Raw genomic sequence first — 14,918 nt, forward strand, 5'->3', positions numbered from 1 at the left:
TATGTTGCTTGTTAGGGGAATTCAGGCCCCTAACATTTCAAGTAAGGAGTTTCATATCTCCATGGGAAGGTCCTTCCCCTTCCCTGCCTCAAAAAGGTTTGTGATTTTAATCTGGCCAGCAGCACATCCTGCTTTGATTAGTAATTCTGCAATTGATTTTCTCCCTCTTTTTTAGTTCAGTAGCATAATCCGGGGGTGAGCAGGTTTTTATGGTTTTAGCTATCCCCAGGTTGTCCATCTTTTCCATTACTTCATCATATTTATGGTCATGTAATTCTTCCTTGGTTACATTAAGTTTGAATAATTTTCTGGCTAACAATACTTTTTATAATGCTAGTTCTTCCTCATTTGTTGTTTCATTTATGAATAGCTCAATGAGGTCGTTTGTAACTTCGTTTCCAACGTACTCAAGATTCTTTTGTTTTCTCTTTCAATCCTTTATGCCCTTTCTATGTCCTTTTCATTGTTGTTATTACTGGAGTTCTTTTTCTTTTTACCTTTTCCTTTTTTATTTTAATTCCCTTTTTTGTTCTTGTTCTTTTTCTTTTTTTTTTAACATCTTGCCTTCTCTATTGTGTGTGGTGTGGGATAGTTTTCTGATTCCTCAATGTTATCATCCTTATTTTCAATATCTCCTATTGTTTCCTCCTATTTATCAACATTTACTCCACTCATCAGGGAGTTTTATTCTATTCCATTATCTTTGCTCTGTTCCCTTGAATCATTGTTTATCAATGGAATTGCTTCTTGTTTAGAGTATTCTTTGTTCTCTATATCTTTCCCTCTTTGTTCAACCACTGGTTCCCTTACTTTAGGGATATTATCGATGTTTTCTATCTCTATTTTATCTTTTTCATATTCTGTCATTTTTTATTGTCTATTGGTTCCTTAGCCCTAGGGTTTTGTTTATGGAGCGCAAATCCTCCTTTTGGGTTGAATTTTATGTTTATACCCTTATCAGCTCCAGGATCATTTTTTGTCTTAATACTTTTTCTCTCAATATTCTGAACAGGGAAGATAACTTCCTTGGTTGTGATATCACCCGTAAAGATCTTTGGTTGAAGCTAGTATATCGAGTGGTTTGTAATCATTTTGATGGGTTCTAATTTTTGTTTGTCTATCTCAACGTTGGCTAATATTTTTATGTTGGAGGAAACCATGTAATTCTCCTCCATACCCTCAAATCCTCCTAAAAAATCCCCTAATTTTTTTAGGGTATGATTGTGGATCAATTCTACCAGCATTTTAGGGAGTCGAATCCATTTAGGCACCCTGAGCTTTTCAAAATCTTTGGGCGAGAAATTAGGTTTCCAATTAAAAAATTTGAAACAATAACCTTTAAAAAATCTATGATTATTCCTAAGTAAATGATTTTTAAGTTCATATGAATTTCATTGAATAAACAGAAAATCATCTTCCAAACAAGTAATACTTATCTAGTTTTTCGTGGCGGTCTTCAACCAATGGAGGACATCAGAGGTCGATGCTCCAAATCCAAACCATTTGCCAAAGAACCCGAGTTCATTGTAGCGATCCCATAATTTATTTGTATGTTCGTTGCTTATTATCACTATGTTATCCACTCTATTGCACGACAGCTTCTGGGTGTTGTTTAAGCTTTGTTTAGGGTTATATCCTTCCTTGCATAGAGTTTGGACCACTGACTTTGAGCTTGTTGTGGTGGGTTTTCTTAACCCTAATTTTATTCTGTTTACCCCTGATGCAACATCATTTTGGGCTCGAGAGAATCTCTCCACATGGATGTATGGTAAATATGAAACACTACCTTTGTTAGGGTAACAATTATCCAGAGAGGCCTTCGGGATGGTAAGAAATTCCTCTCTCTTCTGTGTTAAAGGATTTTCTTGTCTCTTTAATGGTGCCCTAGGGTTCCATTGTGTCCTTCTCCAAACCGAATTAGCTATCATAATTGAGGAAGATGCCAATTCACCTATATTTCTCTGGCCGGATGGGGGACCCCTTGGAACTCCAGCAACCCTTTTGCATATATCAATAAGTTGTAAATTAATCAAATTTGCTCCTGTAGCGCATAATTCAGAGGCATGCAAAGCAACAAATCTGTTTGAGGTGCCCACAGCATTTTTATGGACCTTATGTAAATTTATTCCACTTTGCCAATCGCCATTATTCCTCCCCTACTTTTGAGGATGTTTCGACGATTTTGCATAAATGAATCTACTTTTCGCATATACATCTGCTATTCGCATTTTCGCTTCTACTCTTAACTATTAATATAATATAACATTTCCTCAATATTATTATTTGTGTTAGATTGATGTTATATAGTTACATTAATCGCATAATTGATTTAATTTAATTAACTAGGGTTACTATATAGTTATTTTTATATATTCAATTAAATATGGACGTCAAGTCAAATTTAATTTGGGGGAAATTTGTAAATGAAAATTATTAATTATTTTATGCGAATTTTTAGCCTATGAGGCCAATATTGGCCAAATTTTTTTATAGTCGAAATTTGAAGGTTTCGGGGAAATTAAAATTGGCTATAGTGTAAATTATATTTATTTGGCAAATAACATTATTGAATTTGTAACCTTATTGGTTAAATTTAAATAATGAATTTGCATGCACCCAATTAATTAATTTTAAATTTAAGATAACATTATCATTATTTTTGGCGTGGAATATTTTAAATGCAATTGAGATATTTAAATATCCCTTGACCTTAATTAGCGGCAAATTAATTAAGATGATTAAATTAACTAATTAAATTGCGATGACCCTCCTGGGGAATAATTAGTCTTCATTAACTATTGTCGCCCTATTGATTGAGTTAATTATTCCAACCTTAGTAAACAATTCTATTTACATCTTAGTTAAGACAAAACTTAATTGATTTCTTTATAAATGTAGATTATTTAACGAGTTTATGTTGTTTAAAAAAAAAAAAATTGATTTTCCCTTTTTGCCCAAAAGTTTGGGCATGACAATGCACATGGTCTGACTAGTTTTTTTCAAAATTTTCAGGGATGGATATTACAATGATTTTAAAGCTAACCCCAAAAAATTGGCAAATTTTACGATCTCTAGATGGGCGAAATGAAGGTGCAAATGTGAAAAATAGGACCCTATTAGGGTTTTGAAAAAAAAGAATAGGAAATGTAATATTATATTTTAGTTGCAGAAATGTAAATGTAATATTATATTTTAGTTGCAGAAAAAGAATAGGAAATGTAATTTTATATTTTAGTTGCAGAAATGTAAATGAGGAGCTTTATGTTGTATTTATTTTAAAAGAAAGAAATGTGTTTATTTATTTAAGTCCTCATTTATTAGGAATGAGAGACTAGTTGGGTATTTCACTCATTTGTAGAGGTTCACAAATTGTATTCAAAATATTCTTATAAGAAAAATATTTTGAATGAATTCTGTAATGTTAATGTTGTTATCTTTTATCTGAAATCTATCAATTATTTGAAATCTGTCATTTATCTTAAAACTATCTTTTATTTAAATATGTCTTATATTGAAATCTATCATCTATTTATCTCTATAATTTATATAAAGAAAAAAAAAATGCAGAAAGTGAAATGGAAATATTAGGGAGTAGAAAAGCGGAGATGTTAGCAAAATGATAATGTTTTAAGTGTTTTTCTGTACTATTTAAATGTTGTTGTAATTGTATTTATTACTGTCATTTTTCTACTTCAAAAAATGCAGAAAGCTAAAGTAGACAAATTTAAATTTATCCTTTCCTATAGTTAACTATTAGAAGTTTGAAATAAAAGAAAGAGATAACTATTGTGCTCTGTTCTATTTTGCTTTCTGTTAGTCATTAATTTGCTTTACTGAAAAAATAAATAAATAAATCTAATACAGGACTAAAGGATTTATGTCTATTTTATAAGAGGAAATGAACTGGTTGATATATTTATCAAGCTGTTAAATCTGATAGTCATAATATTGTTAATGTTGCATAATAAAGATCTATTTAATCTAACTAAATGAATATTTGTATACATGTTTAACTAGATCACATTTTACATTAAAAAAATAAAAAATGAATGTGTATCTATTATATGTTGTCATTATTTTGCTATTTCCTGCATGTTTAAAAAAAAAAGGGAAGAGATTCTAACCCTACAGACTGATATATATATATTAAAAAAAAAATTAAAAAAATTTAAATAATAACAAAAAAAAAAATACTAGGGCTTCAGCCCCTTCGGGGAGACCCACTGGGCGGCTTGCTTGCGCAGTGGGTCACAACCCACAAGGGAAGCGGCTCGGTCATTCCTTGTGGGCGGCATCCCACAGCGGCGGTGGCGGCCGCACTGTGGGCCGCAACCCACAGGGGAAGCGGCTTCAACTGTTCCCTGTGGGCGGCGTCCCACAGTGGCGGCAGGGCTTGACTACGGCTATTCCCTATGGGGAGCCCCATGATACCCACCGCCCACTTCAATCCCCGCCCCGCGCGACTTTCCTCCGGGTGGCTCCGCCCCTTCAAACCGTTGCCGCCACCACCATACCCTACAACACACACACACTAAACCCTAGAAACCAAAAATATAGAGAAAGGATTTTTAGATAATAAAAATATGCAACCCTAACCCAATTTCGGGTTAGGGTTAGCATTTAAATAATAAAAGAAAATTAGAAATGCAACCCTAGCCCACATTCGGGTTAGGGTTAGAAAATAAAATAAAAAAGAATTGTTAAGTTGATTTTAAATAAAATATAGAAGAAGAATTAACTCTACCCTAAATAAGGTTTGAAATTAATTATAATAAGAAGACGGGGAAATTCTTTTTTAAAAAATTGAAAAACATTCCCCCCCATTTTATTTTAGTTATATGTGTTATTAATTTAAACCCCTTATTTGATTAGGGAGAAAATTGATTTTAATATAGTTTTCTTTTATAGGATTTAAAGTGGAGATTGATGTTATATAGTTACATTAATCGCATAATTGATTTAATTTAATTAACTAGGGTTACTATATAGTTGTTTTTATATATTAAATTAAATATGGACGTCAAGTTAAATTTAATTTGGGGGAAATTTGTAAATGAAAATTATTAATTATTTTATGCAAATTTTTAGCCTATGAGACCAATATTGGCCAAATTATTTAATAGTCAAAATTTGAAAGTTTAAGGGAAATTAAAATTGGCTATAGTGTAAATTATATTTATTTGGCAAATAACATTATTGAATTTGTAACCTTATTGGTTAAATTTAAATAATGAATTTGCATGCGCCCAATTAATTAATTTTAAATTTAAGATAACATTATCATTATTTTTGGCCTCGAATGTTTTAAATGCAATTGAGATATTTAAATATCCCTCGACCTTAATTAGCAGCAAATTAATTAGGATGATTAAATTAACTAATTAAATTGTGATGACCCTCTTAGGGAATAATTAGTCTTCATTAACTATTGTCGCCCTATTGATTGATTTAATTATTCCAACCTTAGTAAACAATTCTATTTACATCTTAGTTAAGACAAAACTTAATTGATTTCTTTATTAATGTAGATTATTTAATGAGTTTATGCTGTTTTAAAAAAAATAAAAATTGTTGTTCTGTTTTTGCCCAAAAGTTTGGGCACGTCAATGCACATGGTTTGACCAGCTTTTTTTGCAATTTTTAGGGATGGATATTACGATGATTTTAAAGCTAACCCCAAAAAATTGGCAAATTTTACGATCTCTAGATGGGCGAAATGAAGGTGCAAATGTGAAAAATAGTACCCTATTAGGGTTTTGAAAAAAAAGAGGAATTGAATTGCAATTTTGAAAAGGGTCAAACCTAATGGATAGGGACACCTTGGAAAATGTTTAGAAATCTGAATTTTAATGAAATTGATTTGGAATTCACACAAAATCCAATTAATTTTAAAAATTAGAGTTTGATGACCTAACCACTTAATTTTGAATTTTGAATTTTAGGAAAAAGGGGGGAAATTGAAAGTTTGAATTGTATGAATGAAGATAAAATTTGAGAACAATTAGAAATCTGAAAATTAAATGGAAATCCATTTTTTGCACAAGTTCAAGATGATTTTTGAAAATTAGGGTTTTAACAAGTAACCTCTTAATTTTGTATATTTTTATTTGCAAATTGAACAAGACAATGAGGAAATTGAATTTGACAAACAAAACAATTTTCAGATCTAAGATAACTACAAGCAATTTTTACAAATCACAAGTTTAATTTTAATTTTAAAAACTAGGGTTTTTAATGAATTCCACAAAAGCACTTCTATCAACATTGCTACTACAACCTCCCTTGAGGTGATTTACAATTTAGTCTTTCATTTACATCTACTTGGAAGTACTTTCTTTCATTACTTGGTTAATTCCAAAACTAGGGTTTGACCTAACGACAAACCCCCAATCCCAACCCATTTTTCTCTCTTTTCTATGTGTAGGTTGCAGGTGCGTAGCTATACTTTCGGATTCAAGCTCCATTTGTAGAGGCAGAAAAACCCTTTTTATTTCATGGATTTTTCGAAGGACTGTGTACATTCCTGCCATGGTCTGGAAAAATTTTCCTCTAATTCGTAGGGCGACTTCGTCTGGACATTTTACTGCCAGATCCAAGTGCACAGCTTCATCCCATATTCTGATCTCAAGTTATAATTAGTTATTTGTCACTTTTGCACTACATTATTCAATCAATTTCCTTTCTAAATCAAATAAGGAAGAGGGGATCAATATAGCATTCCCAATTCATTCAGAATTCAATCTACTAAAATGTAATGGTAGGAAAATGGTGAATGATAAATCAAGGAAAACTACCCTTTCCCTCAAATAGAGATGAGATTTTCTCTATTGATTACCATTCAAGCACTTTTTACCATTACATTAGGAAGGGGGAGAAGATAATTCACTAGATTCAATCTCTCCACACAAAGATGGTAGATTGAATTCTGAATGAATTGGGAATGCTAAGTTGATCCCCTCTTCCTTGTTTAATTTAGAAAGGAAATTGATTGAATTATGTAGTGCAAAAGTGACAAAGAATTGATTATAACTTGAGATCGGAATATGGGATGAAGTTGTCGACCGGGATCTAGTAGTAAAATGTTGAGACAAAGTCACCCTGCGAATTTGAGAAAAAGTTGTCTGGACCATGGTCGGAATGTACACGGTCCTCTGAAAAATCAGTGAAATAAAAAGGGTTTTTCCACCTCTCCAAATGGAGCCCGAATTCAAAATGAAAGTTGCGCACCTGCAACCTACACACAAAAAAGAGAGGAAAATGGGTTGGGATTGGGGGTTTGCCTTTAGGTCAAACCCCAATTTTGGAATTAACCAAGTAATGAAAGAAAGTGCTTGCAAGTAGATGTAAATGAAAGACTGAATTGTAAATCACCTCGATGGAGGTTGTAGTAGCAATGTTGATAGAAGTTCTTGTATGGAATTGAATGTTGAAATCAATCTCCTCTTCAATGGTTGAATTCTTGACTTGAATGCAACACCTAGCCTTGAAGGGAGACTTGTGAATGCTCAATGCTGGAAAAGAATGCTTGATCGCTTGTGCAACTTGATCACATCCAACTTTGACCTATCCAACTAATGAAAATGAGAGGATGAATGCCCCTTAAATACATGTTTGGTGGATTTGAATTTCGTCACGGGCCGACATCGGGGGAGTTTCCTACCCAAGGCACAACCCATAATGCATGCTCTAAGAAGGGTCTTGCCCAAAAATAGGGCAGGAAAAGGGGCGCCACACCCCTATCCAAGGGGGGAAGTAGCACCATGCCCTATCCTCCCCCTTTCTCTAGGGCAGAATGCGGTTGGGGTGATGCAGAGGCCAAGGAAGAAGATGTTTCTGCAAGCCGTGCAATCTTTGGTCTCCAACCAGGCTAGAGGATTCGAGTTCGCATGCATGAGGACCCTAATGCAGTCGAAAATTGCTAGGGTCGCAATTTTATGACACTATAGTCACAAATAGGTTTGGAAAGGTGAGGGCACATATCAATTAATTCTAGAGAAAATATATTGCCACAAGAAATATTTTCAAAGAACAGAGAAGAATTGAGAATAGGCTAAAATGTATGCAAAGGAATGTGAACTCTAATAAGCTTTTGTATATCTTCCTAGAGCATTAAGATCATTTTGGTAAACAAACTTTTGATAAGTTTAAATTAGTTGGTAATGGTACCCTGAAAATGATTAGTGACTTGCTGAGATAACACAATAAATGTCATGACAAAATGGTGAAGGAACTCAAATGCTATGATCTTATGAGTGGATCACACTTACCGTCTTTCTACATGAATGATGGAGTGGAGAAGACATATGAGGAATGGAGAGGATAATTTGAGCAATTATTACAAAAATTAATTGAAATAATAAACAATGGTAAGGAAAAAGGTTACAAAAAATGTGAGTATCCATTCAAATAAGTTGTGTGCATTGGAATATGAGATGAAGCATATCAATACTATAAGCATAATGTTGAACCCAAGGTAGGACTAAGAGGGGGAGGTGAATTACTCTTTAAGAAAAAATAATGTAGCACATAAACAATTAATCATGAACACAAACACAACACATCAACACCAAGATTTTTTACATGGAAAACCCAAACAAGGAGAAACCACGGTGAGCACTTGTCCATAAAATATATCCACTATGTATATTAGATTACAAAGAATGAGCTCACTGCTTCAAACTTGAAAACCAAGGATAAATACTCTTGGGGTATGATACATAAAGAGCACTTGCAAAACCTAAAGCTAACTGCAACAGGGCAAGATAAAAAAAAAATGAAATGAAAAGAAGGATCTCTTGATCATGAAGTTGTCCTTGAACTCTACATCAAGCAACCAACATAAACACACACACTCAGACCTCGATTGTCAACACTTTGTCACACACCTCTACTATAGTCTCAAAAAATCTTGCATATCATTCAATCACAACTCTTCCTCTATATTCTTCACTAAATTTCGCACACTTCTTCTCGTATCCTCAAAACTATTCTTCCCACTCTCACTTTCCACACACTCCACACAACCACACAACATTCTTTATATACAAGATAGATCATTAAATCTTGAACCAAGTCGGGCTGAAGTAGAATATACCTTCTTAACCAAAAAATCACACAATGATCCACTCGAGGAGAAAGAGGGGACCAAAACACATATTCTAAAGATCAATTTATTTATCCACAATCACTGAAACATAACTAACAACATACTAGCATGATACACATCCATATAAAGAATTAATGATCAAAACATATCCTCCAATACAAATATCTCTAATCCAGATCTCCACACACCACAGTGAGACCCACAACACATCAAATTACCTTCCACAAATAATATCCATAGTCAAAGATAAGTCTTACATAGAATATCACAACTTTTTTTAAATATACCATAACTTCTAGAGAAAACCAATATATTTCTAAACCACAAAACCAACATATCCATGATACCAAAAACATAACCAAAGAAGATAACAACATAAAACAATGTCAGCAACACTTTCCGAACCCAAACACTTTTGGAACAACCAACAACTACAACATCAACACAACAAAATATCTTTGCACCATAGACATTCTAGACTAACAACTATCCAGAACAACAAGTTTGACATCAATGATAACCACAACAACACATGCTTCCAACAATCTCCCTCTATGTCATTGATGGTAACACTTGACCATACATGACTAAACTCAAAATCTACAAAACAATATTGCTCAACCTCATTCTTAATAACTAAATCTCTCCTTTACTCAATCTCTCCCCTATCAAAAATATCTCAAAACTGCTCAATCACTCCCCCCAAAATGCTCAATCTCTCCCTATTTTCCATCAAAGATAAAGACCACAAAAACACTACACACTCCATTGCTTCCCCCTAAGAGAATCAACAACATCAATCCAAGATAAGAAATAGGCATGAAAGCTCCCCCTGGAAAGATGCATCTCTATATTGTACCTAACTAGAAGAAGGAGGGGCAATAACCACAAGCTTCTCCCAAAGAAACTCAAATGTGTCTTTTGCCAATGCCTTAGTGAAAATATCTACTACCTATTCCTTTATAAAGATATATTCCAATCAAACTTCCTTCTCAACAACCTTCTCCCTTAAGTAGTGATATCTGATTGAAATATGCTTTGTTCTTTAATGCATAATCGGATTATTTGAGATGTTTATTGCACTTGTATTGTCACACATAATAGGAATTGCTTCATCATATGTTACCTTGATATCTTTAAGACTCTATCTCATCCACATCACCTGAGTACAATAAGATGTCACTACAATATACTCCGCTTCAGCAGTAGATAAGGAAACTAAATCTTATCTCTTACTGAACTAGGAGATTAATCTATCTCCCAAAAAGAGAGCGCCACCACTAGTACTCTTTTGGTCATCAATAATTCCAACCCAATCTTCATCAGTATAATCTTTCAACATGAAATATCCACATTTTTTATACCAGAGTCCAAAATCCACAATTTCTTAAAAATATTTGAAAATTGTTTTCACAACTTTCTCATGTGTCACCTTTAGATTTGCTTGAAATCTAGGTACTAGACAAGTGTCCTGCATGATATCTGGTCTAGATGCAGACAAATACAACAGTCCACCAATAATTGATCTGTACTTTTTATGTTCAAACTCTCGAGACTCATCATCTTTTCTCAACTTGCTTTCAATGGTTAAAGTAGTTGTAACCAGTTTACAATCATGAAAACCAAACTTCTTCAATGCCTAATTCACATACTTTCTTCGAGAGATGAAAATTCCATCTTCAAATTGAATAACTTGCAACCCAAGAAAGAAATACAATTCACTAATCATTGACATCTCAAATTCATTCTACATCTCTTTAGCAAACTCTTTACATAGGTTATCATTTCCTCTAAATATAATGTCATCCACATAAACTATAACAATAAATAGCTTATCTCCGTCAATTTTGAAATAATGATTATTGTATGCAATACCTTTCTTCAAATTTTGTTGAAACAGATACCTGTCTAATCTTGCATATCAATCTCTAGATGTTTGTTTGAGTCCATACAATACCTTCTTCATTATGCACACCATATCCAATTCTTCTATCAGTTTGAATTCATTTGGTTTCTCAATGTAAACTTTGTTGGCTTGATGATGATTGTAATGAGTTCATCACTTGTTATCATTGATGAAACACTCTCACACACACATATTATTATATTGACTACCGATGTAACTTCAATTGTATACACTGTTAACCGGTATGTTAGAGGTTTATCTCTAACCGGTACTTTGTGTCAACCAGTATGTTAGAGGTTTATCTCTAACCGGTACTTTGTGTCAACCGGTATGTGCATAAGACACAACCTATGGTTATACTAAGTTGACATCAAGATGAAGATCCAGATGCAGATCAAGCGAAGATTCATGGACAACGGTTCATATATTTTATTCAAACCGGTATTGATTGTTCCAACCGGTATTTGGTTATTTTTGTGATGAGTTACCTGCACCGACTACTTGGCGGTAATTTTTGTGATGAGTTATGATCACATGTCTAGATACACTGCATCTAGGAAATTGTGTTTTGATTTCCTTGGACCGACATAAGATTTGAATGTCTATTTAAAAACATCTTAGTGAATCATTTAAAAGAGAGAATATGTAACTGATGGTATGCATGAAGAGAGAAAATCTTTTGTTGAAGAGCGATAAGTGTTAAGATGAAGAGTGTGTTGAAGAGCAGTGTTGAATGTACTTAGAAGGATTTTATCAAGCAAGTATTGTGCTACTCAAAACATATCAAAACTTTCTTGTTGTTTTCTAACCATTACAACAGAATCAAATCCCTTAACCAGGTAAGCTCTAACAAGCTTCAATTCACAAGTCCTCTAACAAGGTGATCCATTAGTTTGGATTCTTAAATCCTCCATCGAGGTTACTCCTAACAGGGTACAAGCTTCTAATCAAGCTTCGGGATCTCTAACAAGATTCACTCCTAGCAGAGCACTTTGTAGACCTTAACCAGTCAGTTATCTATTACTACAGATAGTTAACTTGTGAGTTTCATCTCACCATGGTTTTTACCTATTTTGGTTTTTCCACGTATAAACACTTGTGTTATGGTGGATGCTTTACTTTTTGTGAATGTTGTTATATCATTTTGGATTGCATGCATTGTGTTTAAATTCATCTACCAGTTAGTGTTTGAAGTAGCATTTTATTTGGTGTCATTGATTCACCCCCGCCACCCTCTCAGTGCTTTTCAAGTCCATCAATTGGTATCAGAGCCAAACTTCTTTGAAGCCTAATTGCTTAGAAGGGAGCCTTGAAACCACCATGGGGGACATGAGCTACCGTGAGATGGCTAGAGAGATAAAAGCTAGCATAAATGAACTTGAATCCCTTAGGGTCAAACTGAAAGATTCCCAAGTCAAGAGGAGAGAGCTAGTTGAACAACTATTAGAGATATCTTATAATAGTTCTTCAGATGAATCCAATATTGATGCTTTAGCAGAGGAAGTTGAAAAGTCGAATTGTGAGAAACTGAATCTAAGGAGAGAGCTAGAAGGTCTCACTATCTGCATGAGTCAGGAACTGGAAGCCAGAAGAGCTGTTGAAGATCTTATCAAGGAAAGAGATCAAGAGATCACAAAGATCAAATAGGAAAAGGACACTATGCATGAGAATTTGATTGTTGAAAGAGAAGAAAAGGAGAACCTACAACTAGATCTTGAGCTCACATCATCTCTGAAAGAGAACCTGTCTAAGCATAATGAAGATCTCATCAGAAAAATTGTTGAAGCCAATGAGAAATTGGAGAAGTTCATCAAAAATTCTACCATGTTGGAAGAACAAATTCAATCACAAAGAATGAAGGGTGATATCTTTGGACTTGGTTTTCACACAACTAAAAAAGGTGAATCCTCTAGTACTAAGAATAAATCTGCTCCTAAGATCAACAATCCTACCGGTAAGACGGTCTTTAAACCTATCTGCTTTGTTTGCCATAAACCTGGTCACACTGCAAATCTTTGTAGAAACAAACCAAAAAGAAATATAAGTTACAATACTAATGCTAGGTATGTGTCCAAGAAATTTGAAGGTCATTTCTTCACATGTGGAATGTATGGACATAGATCTGTTGAGTGGAGATATGGAGCAAACAACCCTATGCAACACATGCATCCAAGGCCAAATGGTGACCAAATGAGGAACTTTGATAACTAGGTAAACCTGAACTGGCAAAGATCCTATGGCAACCGGTTTAGTCCATTCGAGATGGAAAAGGTAACTGGTGTAGGAGCACCTAAGACTTAGGCTAATAGTACTTCTTCAATTTTGGCTTGTACTGACCTTAGCCAAGTCATATTTCCAATAAGGACTCCAAGATGGTCCAATGTGTGTGATTAGAGTCTAGGTTGAGTCAACTGTAGCCCTAGCTTAGTTGGTTTCTTTCTAGGTTTGCACTTTGTTGGTTGTTCTTGGTTTGAGTAGTCAATGATTCCTTATAGATGGTCAAAAGAGGCATAGTTTGGTTAAACCAATAAAGGGGTTCAAAATAGCCTTATAAATTCTTAAAAATAAGTTAGTAATGATGTGTAATAGGTTGCCTAAGTTAGAAAGGTAAGATGTGGAAAATTGTAAAAGTTGTCATGACAATTTGGTCCTAAAAAGAGCTGAGCGGTGGAGTTAGGGTTCTAACATTGACCTAAGATGCCTCCACACATGGGGAAGACTATTTAAACCCCCTCTTTTATGGATACCAAGGTTGGAAGCATTGATTATTGTGAATAACAAACTGAAACCACTCATTTTCAGACTGTTATTACTATTTTGGTCTTATTTTGCATTGAACAGTGAATACAAATGGATTGAATCCATTGATCCAAACTTGGATTATTGTTCGTAGGAGTGTTCTGGAGTCTTATAGTCCATTTCATGCTTTGTACATAGGTTTTGATTAGTTCTTTATTGTTTTGTTTTCAAATAGCCAGTTTTGGCTTGTAAATAGCATATCACTGCAAAATGGTTGCCCCATAAAATCCATCCGTGCTACCATCACGGACTGTTATTACATGGAAGGAAACCCAATTTACATTGCAAATATGTAAGGAGGAGTTTTGGAAGTAAATTTTACTGTTGTTTCCACCTTGAACTAGGCGAGTCTTGTTACAACCTAGCTAGGAAAGACAAGGTGAAGAAATGACATAATATTGCAGGGGTGAAACCAAAACCTTAACCTAAGAATTTGGAATTGTTCATAAGGCTCATAAAGAGTTTCATTTGTAAGGATAAGCCTTTACAAGTCCATTTGATGCCCTTTTCACAAAGTTGGGCAGTCACGGTCCTAAAAGCCATTGAAACCCTAGCAAAACCTCATTTTTGGGTTAGGGCATTGTACAGACACTTGGGGGTCTAAAACCAACTAAATCTATTGGGGTTATATGAGTGATTGAAGAATCATAAAACTCTTTGCTGGGCCTTTTGGACCGTATGACCAAAAATCCCTAAAAACTCGGATTAGGAGGCCTAATTGGGGCTCTTTCCTAGTAGCTCTCCTTTCATGCATTTTCTTGAAATCGGTAAGGAAGATGAGTTTAGAAATGAAAAATATGGACCTTGTTCACCAAATTCCATGTTGGATGAACACCTCCACACCTCTGCAAAACACATGACAACATTGGGGGTGAGAGTGACAAAATGTCAATTAGAAGGATTGAGTACTAGTGAAGAGCATTGAATTGGTAGAGTTCCTAGTGAAGACACTTATTGAATGTCACCTTAAGGTGGACAAAGAAATAGTCCTAGCAGAGATTGAGAAGGAATAGGGGGTCTTGAAGCATAGCAAGGCCTGGAGGAGTTGGTGGAGTGAGCAACATCAATAGGAGAAGTGTGAGCAACCTAGGTTAACCCTATCAAATT

Source organism: Cryptomeria japonica, chromosome 2 (assembly GCF_030272615.1).
Source record: "Cryptomeria japonica chromosome 2, Sugi_1.0, whole genome shotgun sequence".
Lineage (NCBI taxonomy): Eukaryota > Viridiplantae > Streptophyta > Pinopsida > Cupressales > Cupressaceae > Cryptomeria > Cryptomeria japonica.